Raw genomic sequence first — 24,302 nt, 5'->3', positions numbered from 1 at the left:
GGAATGGCTGAAGGCAGCTCCCAGCAGTTCACTGCTGGGGTTTCAACCCCTCTGGACCAGAGCTTTGGTCTCTGGCTTCATGCCCCTCCCTCCATTGGAGTGGAGGAGTGTGTCATTGCTGTGGGGGCACTCATAGGCTGCAAACATGTCCTCTATGCTGCCCAAGTGAGTTTAGTCCCCATCATCTTCCTCAACTCCCCTGCTTTATTGAATGAGGTTGCGGTAACAGGTGTGTCAGCCAGGGATGTATTTTCCCTCAAAACACCTCTAGACACACCACCCATTCATGTGGTAGCCTCGAACGTGCCTCCATTTCTCTTGGACGACAACCTCACTAACTGCCTGTGCCCTTATGGCATGGTTACGGGGCCAGTCCATAGACTGCTGCTTGGCAGCAAAGTGTCTGAGCTCTGGAATGTCCTGTCCTTTAAAAGGCAGCTGTTCATGCTGCTTAACAGGAAAGGTTGGGGTTTGCCTCAGTCCATGTCCTTCATGAATGATGGACAGCAGTACAAGACCTACCTCACAATTTGGGCCACCTCATGTTTTCACTGTGGTAGAAGCTCCTACCTGCTTATCCAGTGCCCAAAAAAGAAGCTGGCTATGGTGGAGCCTCTTGTAGCTGTGCCTGATGGTGGCTCATCCAGCTCTGGTGTGGCAGCTGTCAGGTTGTGGGGAAGGGCCTTCCTTCCAGTCACTCCCTGTTTCATCAGGGAGTCAGCTAACACTAGCGGTGAACCTGGCCCACCCTTTTCCTCCCCCCTCAGGGAAGGATTTAAGCGCTCCTGCTGCGAAGGGAAAGTCCCAGAAAAATAAGGGGTCTTTTAAAAAGGCTTCCTCAAGACCTCCCCACCACTTAGAGGTGAGATGAAGTTAATGAGCAGGACCCCCTCGCTTAGCCTGACTCCTCAGTATCCCTTCCAGACTCTGTAGTGGTCGGGGATGAGCTGGGTGTAGGGGAGGTGGTGGGGGAATCCAGTGGCCCACCCTCTACCACTTAGATGCCTGAGCCTGAGATTGATATGGAGGTTGGACCCTCTGGGAGCCACAAGTGGCTCTGGGAGCTTCAAGCAGCTCCAGGAGCAAGAGTCCCTGGCCCAGGAGAGCACCCCACCCAAGAGATCAGGGACTGATGTAACCCTGCAAGACCCCTCGGGCAATGCTGCTCCCACAGGGCCTGATGCTGAGAGTTCTGGTGAGGGGTCAAGTGCTCCCCCTGGGACTCAATGACTCTCGGTGCCTGATGTGTACAGCTCCTCCTCAGAGTTGGACTTCGATTCTGCCTCTGAGGATCAGTTAACAGAAGTTCTGCCTCAGACAATGTCCCCTGATTCAGTTAAAATGACGAGAACAGACCACCTTCTTTGAGACACTGGCTGACTTTTTTCAGAGCACAGCTGATAATGATGACCTGGGTAGGAACTTTAATTGCACAGTTGAAACGTGTCTTGACCAGAATGGGCTGAAAGCTGAAGACTGCTTTGGAGGCAGTGGACTTTGTTGATGTCTGGCACCATCTCCATGTCGATGCAAGGCAGTATACCTGGCTGAAGGTGACTGCCGTTGGGCTCTCCATGGCATGTCTTGACCGCCTGTACATTGCCAGGCACCACCTATCATTCCTGCACAGCAGCCGCATTACCCCAGCAGGTTTATCAGATCACAGCCTGGTCTGTTGTGCACTGAGCCTTCCTTGCAGGACACACTCCTGGGCACCCTATTGGTGCCTCAATACTAGTCTCTTGCAGGACACTCACTCACGTGACTGCTTTGCTCACTTCTGGCAGACATGGGAGGGCACAAAAGCCACCCTCCCCTCCTGGAAGCTATGATGGGACGTGGGAAAGGTGCAGATTAGAGTTTTCTGTCAGCAGTACATGCAGTTGGCAACAAACGAGCTTTGCTGCCATGTTTGGGAGTTGGAGAAGGATGCAGCGCAGCTTGAGGTGGCTCTGCGTGATGCTGGTGGTGATGCAGGGCTGCTCGAGAGTTCTAAGCTCCACAAGAAACATGCGGGAGCTGGCAGAGAGTGCAGCCTGGGGTGTGAGGGTCTGTGCTCACTGCCAAGAACTGGCAGAAACCGATGCCCTGACTCACTTCTTCAGCCTTGAAAAACAACAAGCTGCACAGAAGGTCATTGACCATCTTAAGACCCCAGACAGCCAGATGCTCACAGATCCTGTTGAGATCTGATGCCGTGCCATCGCCTTCTACCAGGAACTGTTTGCAGCTGAACCAATTTGCCTAGAGTCTACTAGGTGCTTACATGGCAGCCTCCCTAGGCTTTGCTCATCAGAGACTATCTTGAACAGGAACTGTCTTTGGAGGAACTCACAGCTGCTGTCAGGAATTTCACCTTGGGCAAAACCCTTGGCATCGTTGGGTTGCCAAGTTTTATAAGACCTTCTGGCCTCTTCTCAGCTCCTGCCTCCTGCATGTCTTTCATGAGAGTCTCATGGACCAGACAATGCCAACCAGCTGTCGCCAAGCAGTTCTCACCCTGCTGCCTAAGAAAGGAGACCTTGGCTGCATCAAGAACTGATGACCAGTGTCCCTCTTGTGCACTGAATACAAGATCCTGGCCGGGGCTTTGGCTAACCAGCTGTGCACCATTATGCCTTCCATCATCTGCCCTGAGCAGAGCTACTGTGTTCTGGGCAGGACCATCCAGGACAATCTGTTCCTGCTTCAAGACCTGCTAACGGCCACAGACCTCTTTGGCCTCAACATTGGGCTTGTCTCCTTGGACCAAGAGAAAGCCTTCAATCAGATCAGCCATGGCTACCTGTTTCAGACCCTTGAGGCCTTCAGCTTCAGGCCTGTCTTCACCTCTGCCCTCTGGATCCTGTATCAGGAAATTTCAAACCTCCTGAAGGTGAATGTTATGCTCTTTGCCCCGTTCCCAGCCTGCAGGGGCATCTGCCAGGACTGTCCTCTGTCAGGAATGCCTTGTTCATCAAGCCCCTACTCCATGCACTGCGGCGGCACCTGACTGGGCTAAATCTTCCATCTGCCTCTGTCTCAGCAGGCTGCCTGTTGGTCAGGCTAACAGCATATGAAGACAATGTGACTGTCCTCATCTGCACCCAGGGTGACATCCATACCTTGGTCACCTGTCAACAAGCCTATGAGCATGCCTCTTCAGCTCGTGTGAACTGAACCAAGAGACACACACTCCTTCTTGGTCCTTGAGACACACACTCCCCAACTTGCCTGGGTGTCTTACCTGGCATTGGGAGGGCCTTAAGTCCCTGGGGGTGTTCCTCGGGCCATCGGTCTTCTCGGCATGGAACTGAGAAGATCTTGGTGCCGAGGTGGAGGCACACCCGCGGTGGTGACGCTGGCATTTGCCCAGCCTTTACTACCACGGGTGGGTCCTTATTGTTAACAACCTGGCAGCTGTGATGTTGTGGCACCACTGTGCTGTGTTGGACCCCCCGCTGGACCTACTTGAGAAGCTCCAGAGACTTCTTGTGGACTTCTTTTGGGATGGGCATCACTGGCTCCCCAGAGCCATTCTTTATTTGCCAAGATGGGCCTAGGGGGGCCAGGGCTTAGCTGACCTGGTGGGCAGGGTGGCAGTCTTTTGCCTGCAGGCCCTCCAAAGGCTCCTCTACTGCGAGGACCCCTTGCCCTGGCAGCAGCTAGCTAATTTGTTTTTGCGCCAGGTGGGGGACCTTGGTTTTGACCAGGAGCTTTTCCTTCTGGACCCCACCATCCTGGATTGGGGTACCCTTCCGCCCTTTTATCAAAGCATGTTGCAGTCCTAGCAAGCTGCCTTCTGCCTCCTGCCCATGCTAGGCATCCGCAGTTTCCACAGTTACTGCAAGAGCCCCTGATCCATAACCTAACCCTGCAGTGAAGGCTACCAAGCCTTGCTGACTCCCTCTGGTCACATACCATCTGCCTGGGACAACTTCTCTACATGACCCGGTCAGACTGGTTGTCAGCCGAGGCTCTGGCCACCTGCTTGGGCATGCGCTCAGTCCACTGTGCTGCCCACTTCCTAAGGGATGTGTGGGCCATGCTCCTGGAGGATGCAGCAGCTGCCCTGGAGGAGCATCTTCGAGCATGAAGAGCCCTCCCTTCTGGGGATGTCCTGGCTGAGCTCTTTCCACCACTGCCTGTTGTCCCAGTTGTGGATAGTAACCCGGGTGGTGGGCCTGACACCTTACTGGCTTTCCCCATGTCTCCTGGCAGTGGTACTGCGATGCAGTCCCCAGCAAGGCCCTGTATCTGTGGGTGATTCAGGTCTACCATGCCCATGTCCTTGCCACTAGGCTCGACACATTGTGGTGGAGGCACATAGCAGTACCAGTGCTCATGCCAGCCCACCCCGCATGGCGCATGCTTTATAAGGCCCCCATCTCCAAAAAGACCAGTGACCTCTGGTGGCGGTTGTTACATGGGATACTGGCCACCGGCACTCTCGTGCACCACATAGACCCAGCTGCATCAGCAGCCTGCCCCTTTTGTCCAGGGGGAGTGGAGGAGAATCATTATCATGCTTTCCTCAGATGTCCCCGGCTGTCGCCGCTCTTTGCTGCCCTCGTTGCCTTTCTTGAGGCACTAGGCTTGACCTTCTCAGAGGCCATTTATTTGTTCTCCCACCCTTACTGGGTGGCTGTGGCCAGAAGTGGGACTCGGTGAAACCACATTGACTAGCATGCCGGTAAATAGAGCATGCTGGTTAATGAAGTGCTGAATAACTTGGCTTTTACTGTATATGCAGTTGTAATTAAGTATTAGAAAATCAGTTTAGACCTGAGGTTTTATGTGTACCAAATATTCCAGATATATTATTTTTAGCTTTGAAACCTGCTCTTCCCTATTCTGTGCCATCACTCTAAATATATATGCTGCTTACAGATGTAAAAGAAGCCCCCAAAAACTGCTTTACTTTAAACTCCATGCACACTTGCGTCAAGCCCAGCACATGGCAAGAAAGGGCATTGCGTTAGTTGAACCTGGCTTGATCAATGTCTGTATAGATTAGGCGTTTCAGTGGAGCTTTTATGGCACTATTATGTAATAGCAGATTGAATTAGCTTTAGCTAAAAGTGCCAAAAGCCCCACTGAAGTGCCCGATCTATACAGATGCTGCAGCGCCAGGTCAAACTAACATGCTGCTTCTTCTGGGAAAGTGCTTTCCTCCCTCTCCCCCACACATCTGTCAGCACCCATAATGTCACAAATACACACCTGATACAGATTATTTAAGATTAAAGTGGAATGGAGATGTAGGTAGCTAGATGACAGAATCCTAGTGGAAATCAGCAGTTGACAATACTCAAACATCAACAATTGATCTTAGACTTCGTCTTGCACTATAAAAGATCATTTTTCTTCTGCACTGGGCTCCTTCTAACTTAAACGGTTAAACATTCTCCCAGTAGACACATTTTGGAAATGTGAAGCATTGCAGGCAATGCTTGGTCACATGTTTTGGTCATGCCCTATTATCAGGGCAAATCTTTTGGAAAAAAATTAGAACTAGAGTTAGCATGGTTTTGAAGACAGCACTGATACCTTTGTCAATCGTGGGAGTGTGTAGACAAAACAATATTTCCCATTTATGTTGACTCAACTGTGTTTGTGTTTGCATGCCCTGCAACTATGTTTATATTTGGATTTCCCACCACTCTAAAGTCCATTTAGCGCCTTAAACTAACACTACTTGGAAATGTGTTAATTTGTGGTGCTCTCCAGTTACACCACTCCAACTGTGGATTTGTTCATTCAAACAGCCAGAGACTCCAAAGACTTCTAATTAATCCCCTTCACCATGAGGGGGCACTGTGTTCTGGCCTTTAGCCAGTAGGTACTGCCGTGTGTTCTTTTTTACTCTCTTCACTCCTCACCCCTCCCTCACAGCACACAGTTCAGGTCAGGACGAGTCCACTCAGACCAATTATTTTAAAATGGGGGAGACCAATAATCCCTTAATTTTCTACCCCTTCTTAATTTTTCTTCCCGCCCTGCCACCTATAGTGTATGCCCCCCACCCATGTACCCTCCTGTCCTCCCACCCCCTCCCCATGTACCCTCCACCTGCACCCCCCGCACCCTCCGTCATGTGCTGCCACTACAGGGGACATAGCTTCTGACAACAGCTGCAGCATCACCATAATGGTAAGTTTTTTGCAAATACTTTGAAACTTTGGAATGAGTGGTTATGTGACTTCCTCCAATTTTGCAATCCTTCTGAACTTCATCACCTTCCATTTCAGAACCATGACAAAAAAAAGTCTAAGGGCAGGACACCACCTGCCAGACCCAACACCCAGGATATGCAGTGTCCCTGGTGATATTTAGGTAATATGTCCATTTACTTTGTGTGGGGGGGGGGGCAAAAGTGTGGTTTTTCGACTGTGCTCCAAAACCCCCCTCCTCTTCCTTTTCTTCCTTTTCCCCCCTCCTTGCAGAAAATTTTTGAGGGCAGAACTCACCAGGGGTGGCAACCAGCCCACTAATGAATGAAGATAGTGAAGAGGAGAGTGAAATATCTTCAGATTTGGAGGTTATTTTTCTTACATTTTGTATATATTGTTAAGCTGCATTGTTTTCAATAAAGTGTTTTATTTTTGCTCTATATATGTGTCATGTTTTCTTTGGGGTAGGTTGGTGGGTGGGTTGGTTTTCATGGGGATGCTGTGCTTGGGGGGGCGGTTTATAGAGTCATGGCATTACTGGAAAGAGTTGCAAAGAGTTGCAGGGTGGATTGTTATCAGAGTGAGATAGGATGTAAGTGCCAGTTAGGGTGCAGCCAGCATTTCTTGTAAGCAAAAAAAATAACCCTACTCACCCCACAGCAGCAAGCAGGCAATCTGCAAAATTTCTTCATGCATGGACCTCCCAGGGCCTTTAGCAAGTCCTTGAAGATTTTAGTAAGTCTTTAATGCATTATAATGCATTTCATATGCATGGTCGCCAAAGGGGGTGGGGGTTGCGGTTAACGCCTGCTGCCTCAGCTCCAAAACAGCATCTGTTTTTCTGAGTTTTTTCTTTGCAGGATGTACTGTTATGGGAAGTATGATGCAAAAATGATTTTCTTTTCAATGCTTTCTTTGCAATGCGATGTTTTCTTTAAAAAATCCTGCATGCAGCACCTTTCGAACCTGGGTTTTAAGACCCCCCTTTCTCCCACCCCAGACTCCTGCATCCTGCTCCCCCCAGGGAGAGATCATCAGATTTTGTTCAGAATTGCTTTGTCCTCCCTTGCCATATTTCAGCTCTTCTCAAAGGACAGGGAGAAGGTGAGAGGGGAAATGAGGAGCAACACTCCCAAGGCAGCCCAAGGTAATCTCTTCAGCTACCTCTAGGCCTCTGCAGAATCAGTGTATACAAAGAAAGCATCATTGTTGGAGAACTTGTCACATCTTGCCTCTTGTCACACCAACAGGGATTGATCAACCTGTGGCTAGCAGCGGAAGGGGATCTAAAAACTGGAGGGAGGGAGGATAGAAAGAGTATCAGAATTTGTATTGATGCCTCTTGTGCACCTCACATACTTTCTTCACACCCATAAAATGATGCCAGCCCCATTTACAATAAATTTGAACTAAACAATGAAACCCCCCCAACCTATCAGGGTGCAGGGCAGTAGCATACCAATGGCAACAGGTGGTGTGGCCACCCCGGCATGGACATGAGGGCACCATTGGCAGGTGCAAAGTGGGTGCCACCACTCCATGCTGCTCTCGGCATCCCTCCCCCCTGCCTCCAAAACCACCTAAGAAGGTAGTTTGTCTGGGACGTGTGGGAGCAAGGGTGGTGGCACCCCGGGCTTGTTCTCCAAGCCCCAGAGACCCACGGTATACCACTGGCATGAGGCCTTGGGCAAGTTAGCACACCGTCATACAGAGCCAATCCTGCATGCCACCATGGCGACAGCAGGGAAAAAGAGTTAGCAAGCATCCAGATGCAAAGCCGGTGGTGGCACTGAGGAGTTGGCCTGTCTGCTCTTCCCATCTCTGAGAGGCCCCCAATGCCCTGTGCCTGGGGTGGTTGCATGTATTCATACCCCCCTAGGGATGACCCTGCCACCCTCAGGGCACAGGCAAGTGTCAGGTGTCACTTATGAAAGGTGGGGTGTCCTTTTTCAAGTCGCACATAGCAGAAGTGCGGGCATCAAATAGCACTCGAAGCTTTACTGCACCCCTCTTGATCAGCCTACAGTCTTCTCAAACCCTGAATTCACATTGTTATGCCCCCCAGGGGCAAGTCTCGTGACTGGGATGAGTCCTCTGCACCCACTGTGCTGTAATTCCTCACTCGCCTCAAACCTCCCTTGTCAATACAGCAAACATGCACCCCGACCTCTGCTCCCCCAATTTATACTGCTTCAGTGGGGCAACCCCCTCCTTGCCACCAGCAGCCTCATTTTGATGTGGAAAAAAACCCAGACACTCTGGCACCGGGTTGGAAAAGAAAGTGAAAAGAAGGCTGAAAAGTTTGCAAAATCCCTGGGATTGTGTGCAAGCAAAGCAGGTCTTAAATCCCATGCCACCGCTGCACCCATGGCCTCACTTCAGTGTTCCAAAATGAAGAAAGTGCCTCGCACCTGGCTGTAAAAGAGCACAAAAAGAACCTTGAAAAAGCACATTTTCAAAGTGTCCATCTAAGGAAAATGCAAGGAAGGCTTGTGAAGGGTGATCCAAAGAGCCTGGGAAGGCATGAGCCCCTGTGGACGACTTTGCAGAGTGGCTGGTGGCTTGCAAAAAAGCAAGCCAGGCTGCAGGGGGGTGACACACCAGCCTTTGCAAAATGCTTGTGTGCAGGCCAGCACTTGTGTGTTGTGACCCACCCAGGCAGCCCCGCTGTTTATCTCTGGAGCCCCCCTGTGTACCTGTGCAAGAGAGATAGCCAACCCCTCCCCGCCCCCAGCACCATGCAGCAAGCAACAGGAAAAGCCAACAGAGAAATGAACCCAAACAATGAACGAAATTCACCTTCGCAACCAAGCAGTGTAAGCTTGGATATGGAGGCAGACACAGGAAGCCTGGAAGCCATGAGGTTTTATTGTTTGTGTGCCTGTCTTCTCTTGATGGTACACTCCCGGGCCGCCTTCACCCGAGCAGCTGATCTTGCTCACCAGGGGCCTTCATGCAGACCCCAGAGGGCACCTCGGCTGTCTTCAGGGTGAACCCCAAAAGCACCTGCCATGACTTTGAATGGTTCTTCAGTGGAGGGGGCCCCCTTTAAGGGTGCCTCCAGAGTTGTCACACGTCTCGGCAGACGTTCACGGGACTCCAACCTCCCCTATACCCCGACCATGCGCCACCCTTTGAGATGGGGCTCCAAGTCTTTTTTTCAGCTATTCCCCACTGGTATCTTCCCTGGTCTCCGCATTGCCTCTTGGCAATGACCACCCAGGGCCCTGGCGGAACTCCAGTGGGAGGGTCTGGTGACTCCCGGTTGTATTCTTTGATGCCCTGAGCCTTCTGTGTCTGCTGGCAATGGCCGTTGCTGCGTTCTTACGTGGTTCCTCTCTACCCCTTTGACAGGGTCCCATCCACCCTAACCTGGTGCTAAGGACTCGGCAAATCTACCCTCGCCAGGGGACTGAAATAGACTGGCCCAAAAAGGCGAACACTATGAATGCCCTGACCATAAACCCCTAGCCCTAAAACTCCCCAACATAAAATGAACAAACCAACAACACAACTACCAGAGAGGCGTGACAGAAAAGATCAGAAGGGGGACACCGAAGGAAACTGAGCACCCACAGTGAGAGCCCCATCCACCCTTAGCCCCTAACGCTCCTAGGCTAGTGCGCCCTCTGGGCCGGGACCCGTGCTTTCACCCCAGCCCAGGGTCTCTCTCTTTCCCTCTGGGCTCTGCCTCTGCCCTGGGGCTGCAGCCCCCGTTGCCTCTGATTAGAGTTCCCATGCCAGCTGTCACAGTGGTCACTGCTGATCTCTCCACCAGCTCCTTTAATCCCCGCCGGGCTTCTCCGGCACTGGGGTTTCCCACAGCTGCTGTCGCTGCCATTGCCGGCCTCCCTGCTGGCTTCCCAGCCAGCATCCTCAATCCCCATTGGTCTTTTTATCTCCCATGCTTTTTATCTCCGCCGGGTGGCATCTCCTTGTGACATCACCCAGTCCCAGCTGGATATGGGTGCGGCTGATGAACTGCATGGGCAGTTTCCCACCGCGCGTTTCTTCGCTTCTCCTGGCCCCTACAACAGGTATGTTGTTGTTTTCTTTTCTTTTACTTTGGACTGGGGTTTGCCTCCATGCACTGCTTCCCCCTTTTCTGGTCCTGTGTCCTTGGGACAGTTCGCAACACACTATTATAGTTACTTGTGCTTCTTTGCCCCCCACCATGACCCTAAACTGGCCCTGTCTCCCTGAAATGCAGCGGTGCCCTCCTGGTCCTGCTGGCAGTCATATGGGCCTCATGTGACCCCACTGAGTTAGGGTGAACAAGCTTGCTTGTAATTTTCCACTCATCTTGCCTCTGACCAACTTTTCCCTTTTGGGTGTGGTGCCCGTTTATTGAAGAGGTACTTCTGCACACTCTGAAAGGCATCATTGAAAGTGTCCTGTGACCTCTGTTATTCAACACCGGATGCTTTGACCACATCTTTGAAATTCCACATGGTGTTTCACACTTCCTTGAGAATGGAATCATTGTTATGCAATGACTCACAGAGTTCATCCCACCAGGCATCTGTGTGTTCTGCTCTGGCTACTGAGGAGTCCGCCAAAACCTCAAGCGAGGTTTTGCAGGACCATCTCTGCTTGTTGCAAAAATTTCTGCAGCGCTCTGCCATAGTGCGAGCAGGGCACCGTTCTGAGCAGCCATGGGTCGAGGTGGCTGATAATCAAAGAAAAAAGCAATGGTTGTCTTCCCCCCAAAAGGAGGAAAGTACACGCCCCACCCCCACCATGAGGCACACAAAATGCTGGCAGGCACAGAAACAGACCACACAACACTGGGGCACCACTCGTACTGCCCAAAATTTACAAGTACTCACTTCAGAAACAGGTCCACAGCTGCCACTGCCTATGCTTGCTGCAAAAAAATAAAGCACATAATTAATTTGGTGTCTGGATGAGCTATCGAACCCATCATGCACCACCACCAAAAGAAGATGGCAACGCACCTACAGCAACACATGAATTTCTCCCCCTCCCCACCGGCCCCCTAAACCCAACCAGCACAAACCCGGGAGTTGCCTGGCAGTGGCAAGAGGCACATTACAAGAGATTTACCAGGTCCAGCATGTTCTTGGGTCTCGGTAACAGTATTGGCCACATGGGTTTCTTCCTGACCCTCCACCTCCTCAACTTCATTATCTGCGCTAGTCCGTGGAATGGGGCTAAGTGGCACTAAGTGTATACTGACTGATGGTTCTTCCTGTCACTCATGGTCATCAGGGAGCAGGGAGTGGTCTCCATACAACTGAGACATGGTGCTCATGGTTTGACCCTCAGGAAAGGCTGCTGCCACCGCCACCTCCTCTTCCTCCTCCTTGTCCTCCTGCCCTATCCCGGTGCTGAAAGTCTCCATACCCAGGTTGTCGCTCACATCCTTGGAGAGAATGATGGACAGCTTGTCATAGAAGGAAGCAATTGTGTGACCTGCCCCAGAACGAGCATCTTTGGCTCTGTAAAATGCTGATCTCAGGGACTTGATCTTGCACCAGACCTGGGTCCAGTCATGATTGTGCCCTCACACCTGCATGCATTTTGTGATCTCAACATAAACAGGCTTATTCCTCCTACTTCCCAGCCTGTCTATGATTCTTTGCTCTGACCAAATGTAGATTAAGTCCTCCAGTTCTTCCTGGGTACAGTTGGGTCCACAGGCACTGGAGGTATCAGCTTCCTGGTCCATCAGCTCCATACTGCTGGCATTGCCTTTCTGAGACATGGCTAAGCAGTTTGTGGTCAACAGCACAAGCAATTTGTGAAAGGGGGTTGGCAATTTTTTTTGTGGGGGGCGCCGTTATACTCAGGCTGTGCTTGCATGAGGGTCTGGGAAAAGTCCAAGGATTGTGAAGTCATTACCTGTAAGTGTCAAAACACCCAAAGGTGATGAAGCACTGAGTTTAATAACATAAAAGACCTGGTGATGGGATAAACAAGGCCATTGTACTTTGGAATAGCTGCTCAATGGCCTGGAATGTTGCAAAAATCAATACCTACCTGCCTGCATGTGCAAAATAATTTTATTACAGAAGCACAGCCTGTTTTCCCTAAAGTAGCAAAAGTTTTGAATAGCCTACATTACCAGGAGAAGAGTAGGCAAAACATTTTTTGTTTGCTAGCTTGATTACATCAGAACACCGGTGACTGCTAAACTCAGGATGAAAAGATGTGCAAAAGGCCCAGTGCCCCGGGGTGAAGTGTTGAAAAAAGCAGCTACTCCCAAGCTCCAGACCACTACAGTCACTGCCCCGCACTTGGTGCAGATGGATGAGAAGCCGCTGCCAACAGAGAGGGGCAAAATGGAGAATGAGGATGAAATATGTGAAGATGGAGAACAACACAGTGAAGAGTCCTCCCAACGTGGAGAATATGGAGGACGTGGGTGAGTAGGAGGAGGTGGCAGTACTGCTTCTCCAAATGCTGTTTACCTGGGGATTACTGCTGCACTGCTTGAGAAGGATAGAAACTGCTAGAGTGTTCACTGGCAAGTCATGTTCCTAGTTTAACAGCATTAATGACAATAAGAAGAAGATACAGGTACCAAGAGGACTTGGAATCCACAGAGGAAAGCGAAGAAGTGGAATTTGACTGGACTCTGTTGAGAAACCTGAGGAGGACCAGAATCTGCATGATGTGGACCCATAAGAGCAGCTCGGACTGGTTGGAACGAATTGTGCTGACAACCTGAAATGACCAGCAGTGGCTGGAGATGTTCCAAATGAAAAGGGAGACATTCTATCATATCTTCTTGATGCTGGGGCTCCACATCATGAGGCAGAACACTAACGTGTTGGGCCACCAGACAAGAAGGTTGCAATGGCCATCATGAAACTGGCCAGCCCATCCAGCCTCCATTACATCACACACCAGTTGAGCATGGCTGCCTGCACAGTTGGCTGGCAACACGTGAGGTATGCCAGCTACTTAAGGAGATTGCTGCAAACAAAATTATCTGCCTGGCAAATCCACAGCAAGTCATAGATGGCTTTAATGAGAAGGGGTTCCCGAACTGTGGGGGGACTTCAGACAGCACTCACATCCCAGTGCTGTGCCCTGCGGGGAGGAGGTGGGCTTTCACAAACAGGAAAGCATATGCCTCTGTGATTCTGCAAGCTGTGGTGGACCACTGGGGCTGGTTCATGAACACTTATATAGGGTGGGCCGGCAGCACGCATAATGCATTCAGAAACTCCCCTGTGCCTGGCCTTGTGGAGAAAGGACACTAAGCATCCAGCGTGGAGAAGACAGTGATCCACAGTGTCGCCATTTCCCCGGTTATATTAGCAGATGCTGCCTACTCTGCCTCATGAAGCCTTATGGAGGGAGCGTCACCAGCTCACAGAAGCTGGTTTTTAACTACTATATGAGCAGTTGCAGGATGGCTGTGGAATGTGCGTTTGGCTGACTGAAAGGACGATGGAGGGTGCTTATGTGCTGGCTTGAGATGGAGCAATAAAATATCACAGCCTTTATAGTGGCAGCCTGCATGCTGCACAATATCTGTGAGAGCTGGAGAGAGGTTTTCAAGGAGTCATGGGAAGAAGAAGCATGACAGGCTGTGGCCAGGCAACAGAGACATGTCCAGGCAGCAGCAGCAGCAGCACATGGACAGAGAAGATATTCTCAAGGAGAGGCTGGTCGGGCGGCCCTTGTCCGTGATTGTCTGGCAATAGCACCTAGGAGTACTTTGTTCTTTCTCTTGGTTATGTTAAAATAAATTCATTTACACTTTAAATCTGTGTCTGTCTACAGGGGCATGTAGTGTTGTGGACGGGGGGGAAAGGAGGACGGTTAGGGGAAGGGGGGGAAATTTGGACTGGGCTAGGGGTTTGCTGCTTCCAGATTGAGTGGTTTGGGTGAGGGGGGCATTATGCACCATCACCCACATCTGAATTACGCCCCCCGTGGGTGAGAATGTTAACTATTATAGCTCTTGGCAGGCTAGACAGGTGGGGGACCAAGCCAAACAGCAACCCACATTTTCAAAAACATTCCAAAAACATTTATAAAACAATTCATAACACACCTCCAAAAGCCATATGTGGCACTACACAAACTGATTGACTGTGTACCTGGGCAGGAAATGGGAGGGTTCCAATGGGAGCCCCCACTGGAAACTGTACGAAGATCAATGAGGTCAGATATGCTAGAAAATGTAGTCCAAAAAAACCAAGGGAAAAAAAAGCCAAAAGAGCTCGCCACCACCATCAACATCAATATCAATCTCTAATCAATTGGGCAGTAACAAACACCCACCCACCCGCTAGTCTAAATTCTGAATATTTTATAATATCATAGCAGTTATCATTACAGCTGTAGTAAATAAAAAAAAAAACACATATATTTGTAACAATGTGGGATGGGAAGGGAAAGGAATGGGAAGCGGCTTGTCTTTGGGATTGGGATGGGGTCTTTGGGATCACATAGTGACGGAGAGAGACCAGAGTGACTGAGCATAGTGACAAGGATTTTGGGGTGACCATGACTGTGCCTAGGGGAGACTCCCAGTGAGAGTCCGGGAACTGGGTTTACACGCACCGCCTGCTGTAATGCATTAAGACAGACATAACAGGGGGTAAATTGGTATTTGTCTCCCCCTACTGAAATCTGCGGGGAATGACTCAAGGCTTAACTCGCTCAAAAGCGCTGTTCGTCTGAACACAAACACCATGTTGTGCAAACAAAAACACGCTGCACCAAAAAAAAGCCATGTTAAAATTTTCGGCCATTCTACATTAACAGCTGTGTCGTCTACACACACCGCATGTATGTTCTTGGGTATGTATCTAAGAAATTCCAACTGAATGCTCCCCAAATTTCACTCTTATAGTGGGCCTTATGAGTAACGCATAGCATACATTTATATTGCTACATTAGAAATGTAGGACATCTCCAAAGGTCAAAATCTGTTGCAATGAGATGGCATAGATGAGATATATGGAAAGAGTCATGTTTGGCAGGTTACCTACTTCAAAAATTTTGGTGCAGTTTGAAAGGAATTCATGGTAGCTGGGTTGTTATTCATTGTATGCTTTTCTCTTCTATTCCTCCCTCTTTTTTCTCTTTTTTTCTTGTTCCTTTTATGGCTTTTTGTTTGTGACATACTTCAGTTTGACTTGTATAGTTGATATTTTCCTGATTTTTGTATTGAATTTTTTAAAAACCAATAAAATAAATATAAAAAGCAAGACAAATTTGGACCAGAAAGAAGGCACAGATTTTACCATGATGTGGATAAGTAAACATTGGAATATCTTATCAGAGTTTGTGCTGGATTCTTCATCACTGGAAATTTTAAAATTAGAATCAGTCTTTTTTTCATTCTAGCTCAAACACGAACTATTTTGCTGTGAAGGAGGTGAGATCAAATGACCACAGTGATTCCCTTTTACCTTCTAATAGATTAATCTGTACTTTTTAGATTTCCAAGGTACATATAAATACAGTTTCATTTGCTGTATATTAGAATAATTATATTCACCATCAAGGTTGAAAACTGGTATGTAGATAGGTAGGCAGATAGATAGTTAGATATTTTTATGTGTTTTGTACCAGATCTTATCTTCTACTTTCACCTAGGGTTTTTTTTCTGTAAGAATACCACTTCTACGTTAAATTTGGTACATCTTACAATTTGATTTAATCAGAAATGTAATAAATACAATGTAGCTTAATGTGAATAAAAAGATATGTTAAGAGTTTTAGGGGATGGGAAAATACGTTGTGATGAGATTTGAAGTGATTTGGAATGTCAAAAGCAGAGAGATGCAGGAAATCAACTCTTACACTTGCAATGGGCAGATTTTTCTGAAGGGACTAACAGAAACCAGTTTTATATCAGCTAAGAAAGTGTAGAAGAGAGAGAGAAATATGATGTTTTTGGTGATCTATGGTAGGTTGATGGAAGGAAAACACAGAACTAAACCTTTAGCTGGCCAGAATGTTAGTGGGAGAAACCATTGTGTTGCATTATATGTGAAATTTGGGCATTTATATTCTGTACAAGCTAAAGTCTAGAGATCTGAGAGTTGAGGAGAGTTAAAGCCTGGATGACTACTTCAACAAGTCAAGAGAATTACATATACAGGCTGGTGATAAAGATTTTTTGAAGCATCAGACTATAGAGAGGAAGGGGTCCTGTAGTGAATGCCTAAAGGCTACACTAGAAAAAGGAGAGGCATTCTTCAGCTGTAGATGGATAGGTGAATCAAAAACAGTATCTATGCTCTAAAAAGAAGAAAGCCTTGACTTCATTTGTTCTGGGATATGCTTATGAGTGTTGATTGGGGAAGTGAGAGAGACGACAATTTTTCAAAGTCCATCAGGTAAGGTAAGGTAAGGTAATCAAGACTAAGGGAGAGTTCGTAAAAGAAAATGATCGATATCGAGACTTGGGTGTACTTGGGGAAACTGCAAAAGGAAATTCAGTAGTTAACAGTATTGATAACCTCAAAAGCAAGAGCAAGATGAGAGGACCAAGTAATAAGAAAGGGAAAAAGAGAAGAGAGGCTTTTCTTTAGGGAATTTTTTTTTTAAAGATCTTGGAATAGGGGTAAGGGTTAGGAAGGAAGGTTAAAAAATGAATGAAAGCAGCAGAAAAATTGTAATGAAATATGGTATTTTTAGGTAATACAGTCACATGACCTTATACTTGCAGGTTATCAGTATGAGGTTTTGGGTATAGTTATGAAGACGGTCACCAGAAGAATGACCAAGACATCAAAGAAGATTAGAGAGGCCATTGGTATCAATGGTTCTTGAGAATGACAAGGACATAGGGTAGTTTTTGATGGAATTTGTGGCATAGCACTGATGAGGTCAAAAGTAGAATGGTAAAGTACTTAATTTGAGGACATAAATATAGATATACTTGAAATAACCACTATGATAGGAGAATCAAGGATAGGTAACTTAGGGAATGAAACAAGAAGATATGCACGTAAACTAATGAAAAAGCTGGTCAGAGAAGTAGAGGTGAGGTACAAAGAGAGGTAAATTTTATAGAGTAATAAATTAGAAAGCATTTGTAACCGGGACTAGGGTGTGATGATCACAGGTAGGGTGAGTGATGAATTTAGTCTTCAAAGAAGGGAAATGGGGAGAAAACTTATTTCTATGAGCTAAAAATGGTCTACAGGAGAGAGCCGTCAATTCTAACGCCCTTGTTCGCGACATTTGTTTGTGTATTTGTACAAATATCTCACAGCTATTTTTCATTTTTCTTTTACCTTTTTTATTTTCCAAAGTTCATTTGCATTTGAGTGGAATTTTTAGCCTAAATATTAAATATATTTTTCTTTATTAGAGAGGTACCTGTGAACTATACGTTCTGAGGGAAAAACCTTTTACCTTGAAGGAATGGTCTAGATTAAGATTTAGTCTTGTTAGGCCAACATCTCTGCAGTGGTCTTTTATATTTATTTTAAATGGTTTGGATTCCAGAAGTCAATTTGCAGGTGCTCATTATTAACAGTGAATATTTTGGAAAGTGTGAATATTTTGGAAAGGTGGGATGGAGGATGGAAATTAAGCATTTGGTATCTGATGCAACAAACAAGAGGGAAGTATATTGTGACTGAGAAAATGGAACTGGTAATAATTTCAATTTAAATCAAGAGGAGCTAGTTCCGGGTTGTGGATAGTGACAACCAATCTTACAAAAATATGTGGCTCAGAAACAAAATTTGGATGATGGGAAGAAAAATAGGAACATAACAGCATTAAGAAAGAAAAATATTTCTACTGAATAGAGACTTGAATCTGAAGAAAGTTTCTTGTGCTGTTGGGTGTCAAGACCATACCTTTGAGCAGTTTTTTCTAAGCAGAGAAAATTGTTATGCTACATTTTAAAGTATGACAGTGATTTTGCAAACAGTGCTTATTATACTTTACTCTCATCATAGGATGTTGGGCTATGTATACATATTTGTATTCAATTTAAATATATTAGCATTTTATAGTAAATTCTTCAAAAGAATATAAGCGTTGGATTGTCCTGATTCCATTTTTTTCAGTAAAGAGCTGTAGAATTTTAAACAGCCTAATTTACATTATTCAGCAGCTAGTTTGTGAGATCTGTTCACACCTCTAGTAATAACAGAGTTAAAAACTCCTGTTATTATTCTTCATTTTGTAGCTCCAGAATAGTCTTTACTTTATCTTGGCAGCTTGCAGAGTAGACATCCCGTGTAGGGTATTCAGTTTATGTATGTCAGATCCTCAAGGGCCATGGCTTTTGCCAGATGAAGCACTTTTGATTTTGAGGCTGATGAAACACAGTGCTATTATTGATCTGTGCATGACACAGCCTGTCTCTCTGCTGGCAGAGTGTAGCAACATTTATCCAGGAATTTGTGAAATGTCACTCGGATCATGTTCGCAAGGTAAACTGTGCAAAAACCAGGATCTGAGCTGAGAATCCATGTGGAATTGGACGTGACTGTCTTATTCCTTCATCCTATCTTCTGGCTCATCCAAGTGATATTAGTTAACACAATGTCTGTGTTTTATATTAGACATTAGAAGAAAGTATGATTATCACTTAGCATGCCCTGTACAATAAAGTAATACTCTTGTTTTACTTGGTTCTTAAACTCACTTGGGACCAGAATATTTTAAGTCAGTAAAAGCAATCTGAACAACATAAGTCAATAATTTCTTTTCTGTTTGTAACAAATTGATGGTTCTCATACATCACAGAGCAAAAGAATTTGCTTATAGTCCCTATAGAACTTTTTTCCTTACCCTGCCCAGATATGTGTGTGTGTATGATCAAAATCTTAGCATGCACACTGATGTTATTATCCCAAAATATCATTATTTATGTGCATTTAAAATGCTCATTGTATATGTTTCATCATAAATTATTTTTATCAGAGTTGACAATTTTCTACTCACAAAAACGGTGGGTCAAATTTGCAGTAAATGGTATCCCTATTAAAATATACTCTGACATTTTAAAGAAAGTCATTAAGAGATTTATACAATGTGGTATATATTGATTTGTAAAGGTTTTAAAATAAGTCCTCTCTAGACATAGGTGCATTGAACCTCCAAAATAGCGCTGTAATAGATGTACGTACACTTCTGTTTCAAAATTAGTGAAATTGCTGACAAAGGTATACAATAAATAACAGCAGACAAATTATTTTAACTTTGTAACTGTATTACTTTAATGTCTACCTTCACTAGGTTTGCCTATACTTCTTCTTTTAAACAGATTATAAATTTTAGAGCTTTTTCTTAATTATTTAATCAGCAAAAGGCCAAGCAAAAGAAAAAATCCCTATTAGAATTGTCAAGTAGGGTTTTCAAGTGTATTTATAAAGTTTAGTTTGGCTCATTAAGATAAAATCATTAGCGTTTCAGTTCCACATCCCCAAATTTTAAGAAAGTTGCTTGCATTAAATATTATTTCATCTGAGTAATCACTGAAACTTTGCATGCTGATTTGGCATTATGCCCATTCTTTTTTTTTTTTATCATGTTTATCCATTTTTCTTTAATTCTCTTGGAAAGGGTAGCACAACACTGAATCAAACAAGGGAACTGTACACACATATAATACTGTGTTTGTCTCCTTTCATGTTTTGAGCACAGTGCCATACCAACCCAGAACAGCTGTTGCAGAGAAAGTCCTGCTCTATTCCCTCAGCTTTTGACCCCTGACAGATGTTATATTTATTGTGTGATGAGCATGTTGACTGCATGGTAAATAGCAGCATTTCACACATTCAATATAGTTAAGATGCAATTAAATACTGAACCAGCCACAAAGATGTTCTACGTATACTTATCCATATATATAACTATGTAGAACATCTTTGTGACTTGTTTGTATCCTGCTCAATTTTAAACATGTGGCATGTAGGCAACCAGGAGCTGTGCATGCATCCCAGCTGCATGCACCTTTTTTAATATGCTAGCCTGTGGGGAGCCATCATGTTCAAAGGGCAGCAGTGCAGATGGACTGTACTGAAACTTTCAAAAGTCCCAGGACACAGGAACCCAATGTTGGGGAGCCTTTCCCTGATGCTTGGCTCCTGGCACATCAGGGTGTGTAGCTGGATTCTGAATTTAAGGTTCTGGGTTGGAATGAGCCCAATGTTGGGGAGTTGTTCTCTGATCTCAGTTTCATGCTACCCTCGGACTTCAAAAAAGTGGGCATGCAACTGGGCTGCTCACCTCCTTTTTAAAGGTTTGGGGGTGCCATGAGTTCAAGATCAGACAGCTTCTCACCAACCTGAGGCTTATGCCACCACAGGACCTTAAAAGGTCTTTTAAAGGAAGCTCATACGTTGGCTCATATTTGGGCATGTTTTCACAGGAACAGCTAAAGTTTCATCCCTGGCTACCCACATGGTATATTTTAAATTCATGATTTAACTTATGGAAGTTCTCAAGTTTCTAAAAATATTCTTAAACCCATTTAAGACATACCCTACTCTGCACTGATTAAGCCTTAGCTGGAGCACTGTGTCCTATTTTGTGCACCACACTCTAAAACAGTGATTCTCAGCCAGGGTGTTATAGCATCCAAGAGTGCTGCCAGATCCTTTGAAGTGTGCCATGAGCTTTGAAGAGAGGTGGGGAATTGGTCCTTGTGCAGCCAGTACCCCCCCCGGCACCCCCCCAACCACTGCCTGGCTCCTCTGTAGGGAAGTAAGCACTGTAATGTATAAGTTAGTTTCTGAAACTGGGTACTACTCAGTTCACAACATTTATGGAGAAGTGCCTCCAGTCTAGTGAGGGTTGCCTTGTATCCACTGGTGTAAAGCTTGAGGAGAGTCCAGAGAAGAACAAGAGTTTTATAAGCAATTTTGCAAATATAACTGATGAGGAAAGCTAGAGAAAATTTGTGGTATGGTAATCTCTCCCATTTCTGCTCTGTGAAATATTGGAATACACATTGGAATCTACAGATGCTCTGGGGATTTTTACCTTGAATTTATCCTCTACTCATGCAGGTAAAGGTGTGATGAGATCCAACATGTGATCCACACAGTCACACATCCTACCATGCCACACGTGCATGGCAGGAGGTGCAATTATGGGGTTGCACATTAGATCCCATTGCATCTTATTGCTGGTGCAAGTGCAGCCTGATCCCAGGCTCCCCCTGCACTGGCAAGAAGCAAGTTCCCACAGTTGGAAGCCCCCTCAGTTGAGGGAGCTTCCAGCTGTGGGGTCACTCCACACCCCCCCAATGCTTTGAGATTGTATGGGAGAGGAAATTTCCCAGGCTCAGATTGTTTGAAACCCCTTGGGCCCTGGGCATCTCAGCAACCCCAAATCCCTTAGGTCTGGGGGTTTCACGTTGGGCATGGTGCACGCTTGCAGCTGGGAGCCCTATCGGCTGATGGACTCCTAGCCACAAGAGAGAACCTGCTACAAGTGCAAATTGAAGCTCTATAGCAAGGGTGGGCAATTATTTGGGCTTGGGAGCCACATAGGGAGTTTTGGCAAGTTTTTGTGGGCCAGGTCAGCACTTCTCTCTCCCATCCTCCCCTCCACTGCAACAACTCACCAAAGCTCCCTATGGCAGATGGGGCCCCTGGCGGGCAGGGAGTGGTGTTTGGGAGCAAGGTCAGGATCATAGGGCGGAGTCAAATGGCAGCACTTGCCCTGTGGGGGTGGGGGGGCACATGTACATGTGAGTGTGCGCAGGGGGTGTGTGGCACAGGAACTAGATCCTGGGAGGTGGCTGGGCCAGCTGTGGCAGTTGCCAGCTCCACCATAGACAATTCCTGATCAAGTTCGCTGGCCTTCAGGGCACACAGTTGTGGCAGGCCTGCATGGAGTTCCCATGTGGCCTCAGGACGGGATGGTTCAGCTGCAAACAGGTCACGATAGAAGGTGACAGCATGCTCATGTACTTCACCCGGTTTAGTGATTGCCTGGCCCTCAGGAGTCTTGAGGTGATCTAAGACTTTGCTCACTGCCCGCTGTCGCTCCAGGTTGAAGAAGAAGCAGGTTGAGGCATCTGTTTCAGCCAGCTCTTGGCAGCGGGCACGGATCCTCACTTCACGGGCCGCACTTTCCACCAAGTCATGCAGGCACTTTCTGTGGAACCAGAGGCTCTCACACAGCACCGCATCACTGCCGGCAGCCAGCAGGGCAGCCTCTGCACCTTGCCCACGTCCCACCATAGCTTCCAGGAGGAGTAATTCAGTCTTGTGGCCTCCTAGCCCCGCTAAAAGTTGTCGAAGCAGTCCCAGAAGTAAAAGTCTTGAAGCGGGCTGATGTTGAAGCACCAATAGGGCGTTCATGTGCAGGTTCTCACCAGCAGGCTCCATTCACAGCAAGCCAGGCCATGATCTGACAAGCCTGAGTGAATGATGTGGCCACTATGTAGGAGTGGCAGATGGTGCCTGGTGACATAAAGGCAGTCAAGGCAGGCCATAGTGAAACCACTGGCACTCATCCTGGCCCAGGTGTACTGGCACACATCAAGGTGCAGGGCTCGCCAGACAACAACAAGGCCTGCAGTCTCCAAAACAGACTGCAGCTTACTGGCTGAGGGCAGGTGAGGCTCAGGCCCCGTATGGTTGAGCAGGGTGTCAGTGGTACAACTAAAGTCCCCACCTGTGAGGAGCAGGTCATCATCCTTACTAGCATCATGCAGGAGGGCAGCCAAGGTCTCAAAGAAAGTGATCCTCTCCTGGCCATCAGTAGGTGCATAGATGTTGATGAGTATCAAACGGTGTTGCACTAGGGTGATGCGGACAGTGAGCAGGCAGCTGGGGACAGTCTCCTGCACCACCACCATATCATGCTGTAGTTGTGATGATAGGAGAGTCGCAACCCCGGCACTAAAGTTGGTGCCATGACTCAGGAACAAGCGGCCTTGCCAGGCAGCATGCCAAGCCAACTGGTTCAGCCTGTTGGAATGTGTCTCCTGAAGGAAGGCGATAGCTAGCTGCTTCTGGCTCAGGAGCTCTAGGATGGCCTCCTGTTTCACTGGATCTCAACAGCCATTGATGTTAAAAGTGCCAATGGTTGTGGCTGCCATGGGTGTGAGTATGGGAGAGGAAGAACTAGGTAAGCAAGCCCCCAAGAGCAGAGCAAAAAACAGAGAAAGGTTAAAAAAGGACTATCATGCTCTCTGTACTCCAGGGACCACACCAGGCCCCACTTGTCTCTTACCCACTGTGCGAGCTTCTCCAGACAGTAAACCATCTGCCAAGTGTCTAGATCTTGTTGCATAAGTTTGGCCGCAGATCTGGCAGCCTTAATAAAAATTTTAGGATCTGCGCACCATTGGGTGATGTGCCTGCTATGTTCTTCTGTCCTTTAGTCTGTTTCAAAAAGGTCAGGAGACCCCCATAGTTGGGACCGACCCGGGGGGTCTGCCAACATGGGCTGCAAATTTCCAACAGACACACAATGAGGCTGCATCCTAGTTGGGAGCTCACCCACAAATGCAGTATCTACACCCTCCATACCTAGACTCATCAGCCTCCTCTGATCCTCCATGTCAAGGACTGGATCTCAAAGAGCAATCCCCACCTTCTTCAGGGGAGAGAGGTCATCTTGCTCTTGAGGTCACTTGCGACACTCAGAAAGCTGGATCATTCTATATTTCTGTAAGAAACATGAAAAACACAGTGTATTCTTCCATAATCTCATTCTCATTGCTGACACATTTTGTTTTGAAGCTTTCCAATATATTTTACATCCTTCCATGGAAAAGTTAATAGTTTAAGTCTGGCAGTTATAAGCAGCTGAAGATAGGTACCTAAAATATAAAAGAAAAAAAATAAAAGATAGGTATCTAAAGTAGAGACCTTAGTTATCATTAGCTATCTGCACCATCTAATGCACATAACTAGCATTTTCTTTTTCTTTTTTGGTTATTTTGGAAATTAAAAGAGATTTACCTGTATCTTTTATGCAGCTGGTCCTGCAAAATGCATCTATTTCAAAAGAACCCCTAAAAACATTGCACATCTTTCACAGTGTTTTCTAAAAGTGCCACCCACATTTCATTTTTTATTGTGACCTCATACATGGGTTTAAAGGGTTTTAAGGAACCCTTGTATTGGCTGTGCCCACCTCCCAGGCCACATGCCCGCGGTAGTCTCAGAAATGCTGCATCTCCCCATCTTTTCAGTTGGGTGGGGAGTGGACAAAGAGGAGTAGGAA

At 46.8% G+C, this 24,302-nt stretch overlaps 1 protein-coding gene and 1 long non-coding RNA gene across 6 annotated transcripts in view; both read left to right on the top strand.

Annotated features, from left to right (window-relative positions):
- The window catches only part of CNTLN (centlein), a 474,592-nt gene that overhangs the window by 373,800 nt on the left and 76,490 nt on the right, over positions 1-24,302 (top strand). The gene's annotated exons all lie outside the window — the stretch shown is intronic.
- On the top strand, positions 6,018-6,529 carry LOC109297629. The gene is made up of 2 exons (XR_002097370.1): positions 6,018-6,315; positions 6,426-6,529. It is a non-coding gene; the product is annotated as an uncharacterized LOC109297629 (long non-coding RNA).

This window comes from Gavialis gangeticus, unplaced genomic scaffold (assembly GCF_001723915.1).
Source record: "Gavialis gangeticus isolate Ggan-Ray unplaced genomic scaffold, GavGan_comp1, whole genome shotgun sequence".
Classification (NCBI taxonomy): Eukaryota; Metazoa; Chordata; order Crocodylia; family Gavialidae; genus Gavialis; species Gavialis gangeticus.
The sequence above is the reverse complement of the archived record's forward strand: the minus strand, read 5'-3'. Positions and strand labels throughout refer to the sequence as shown.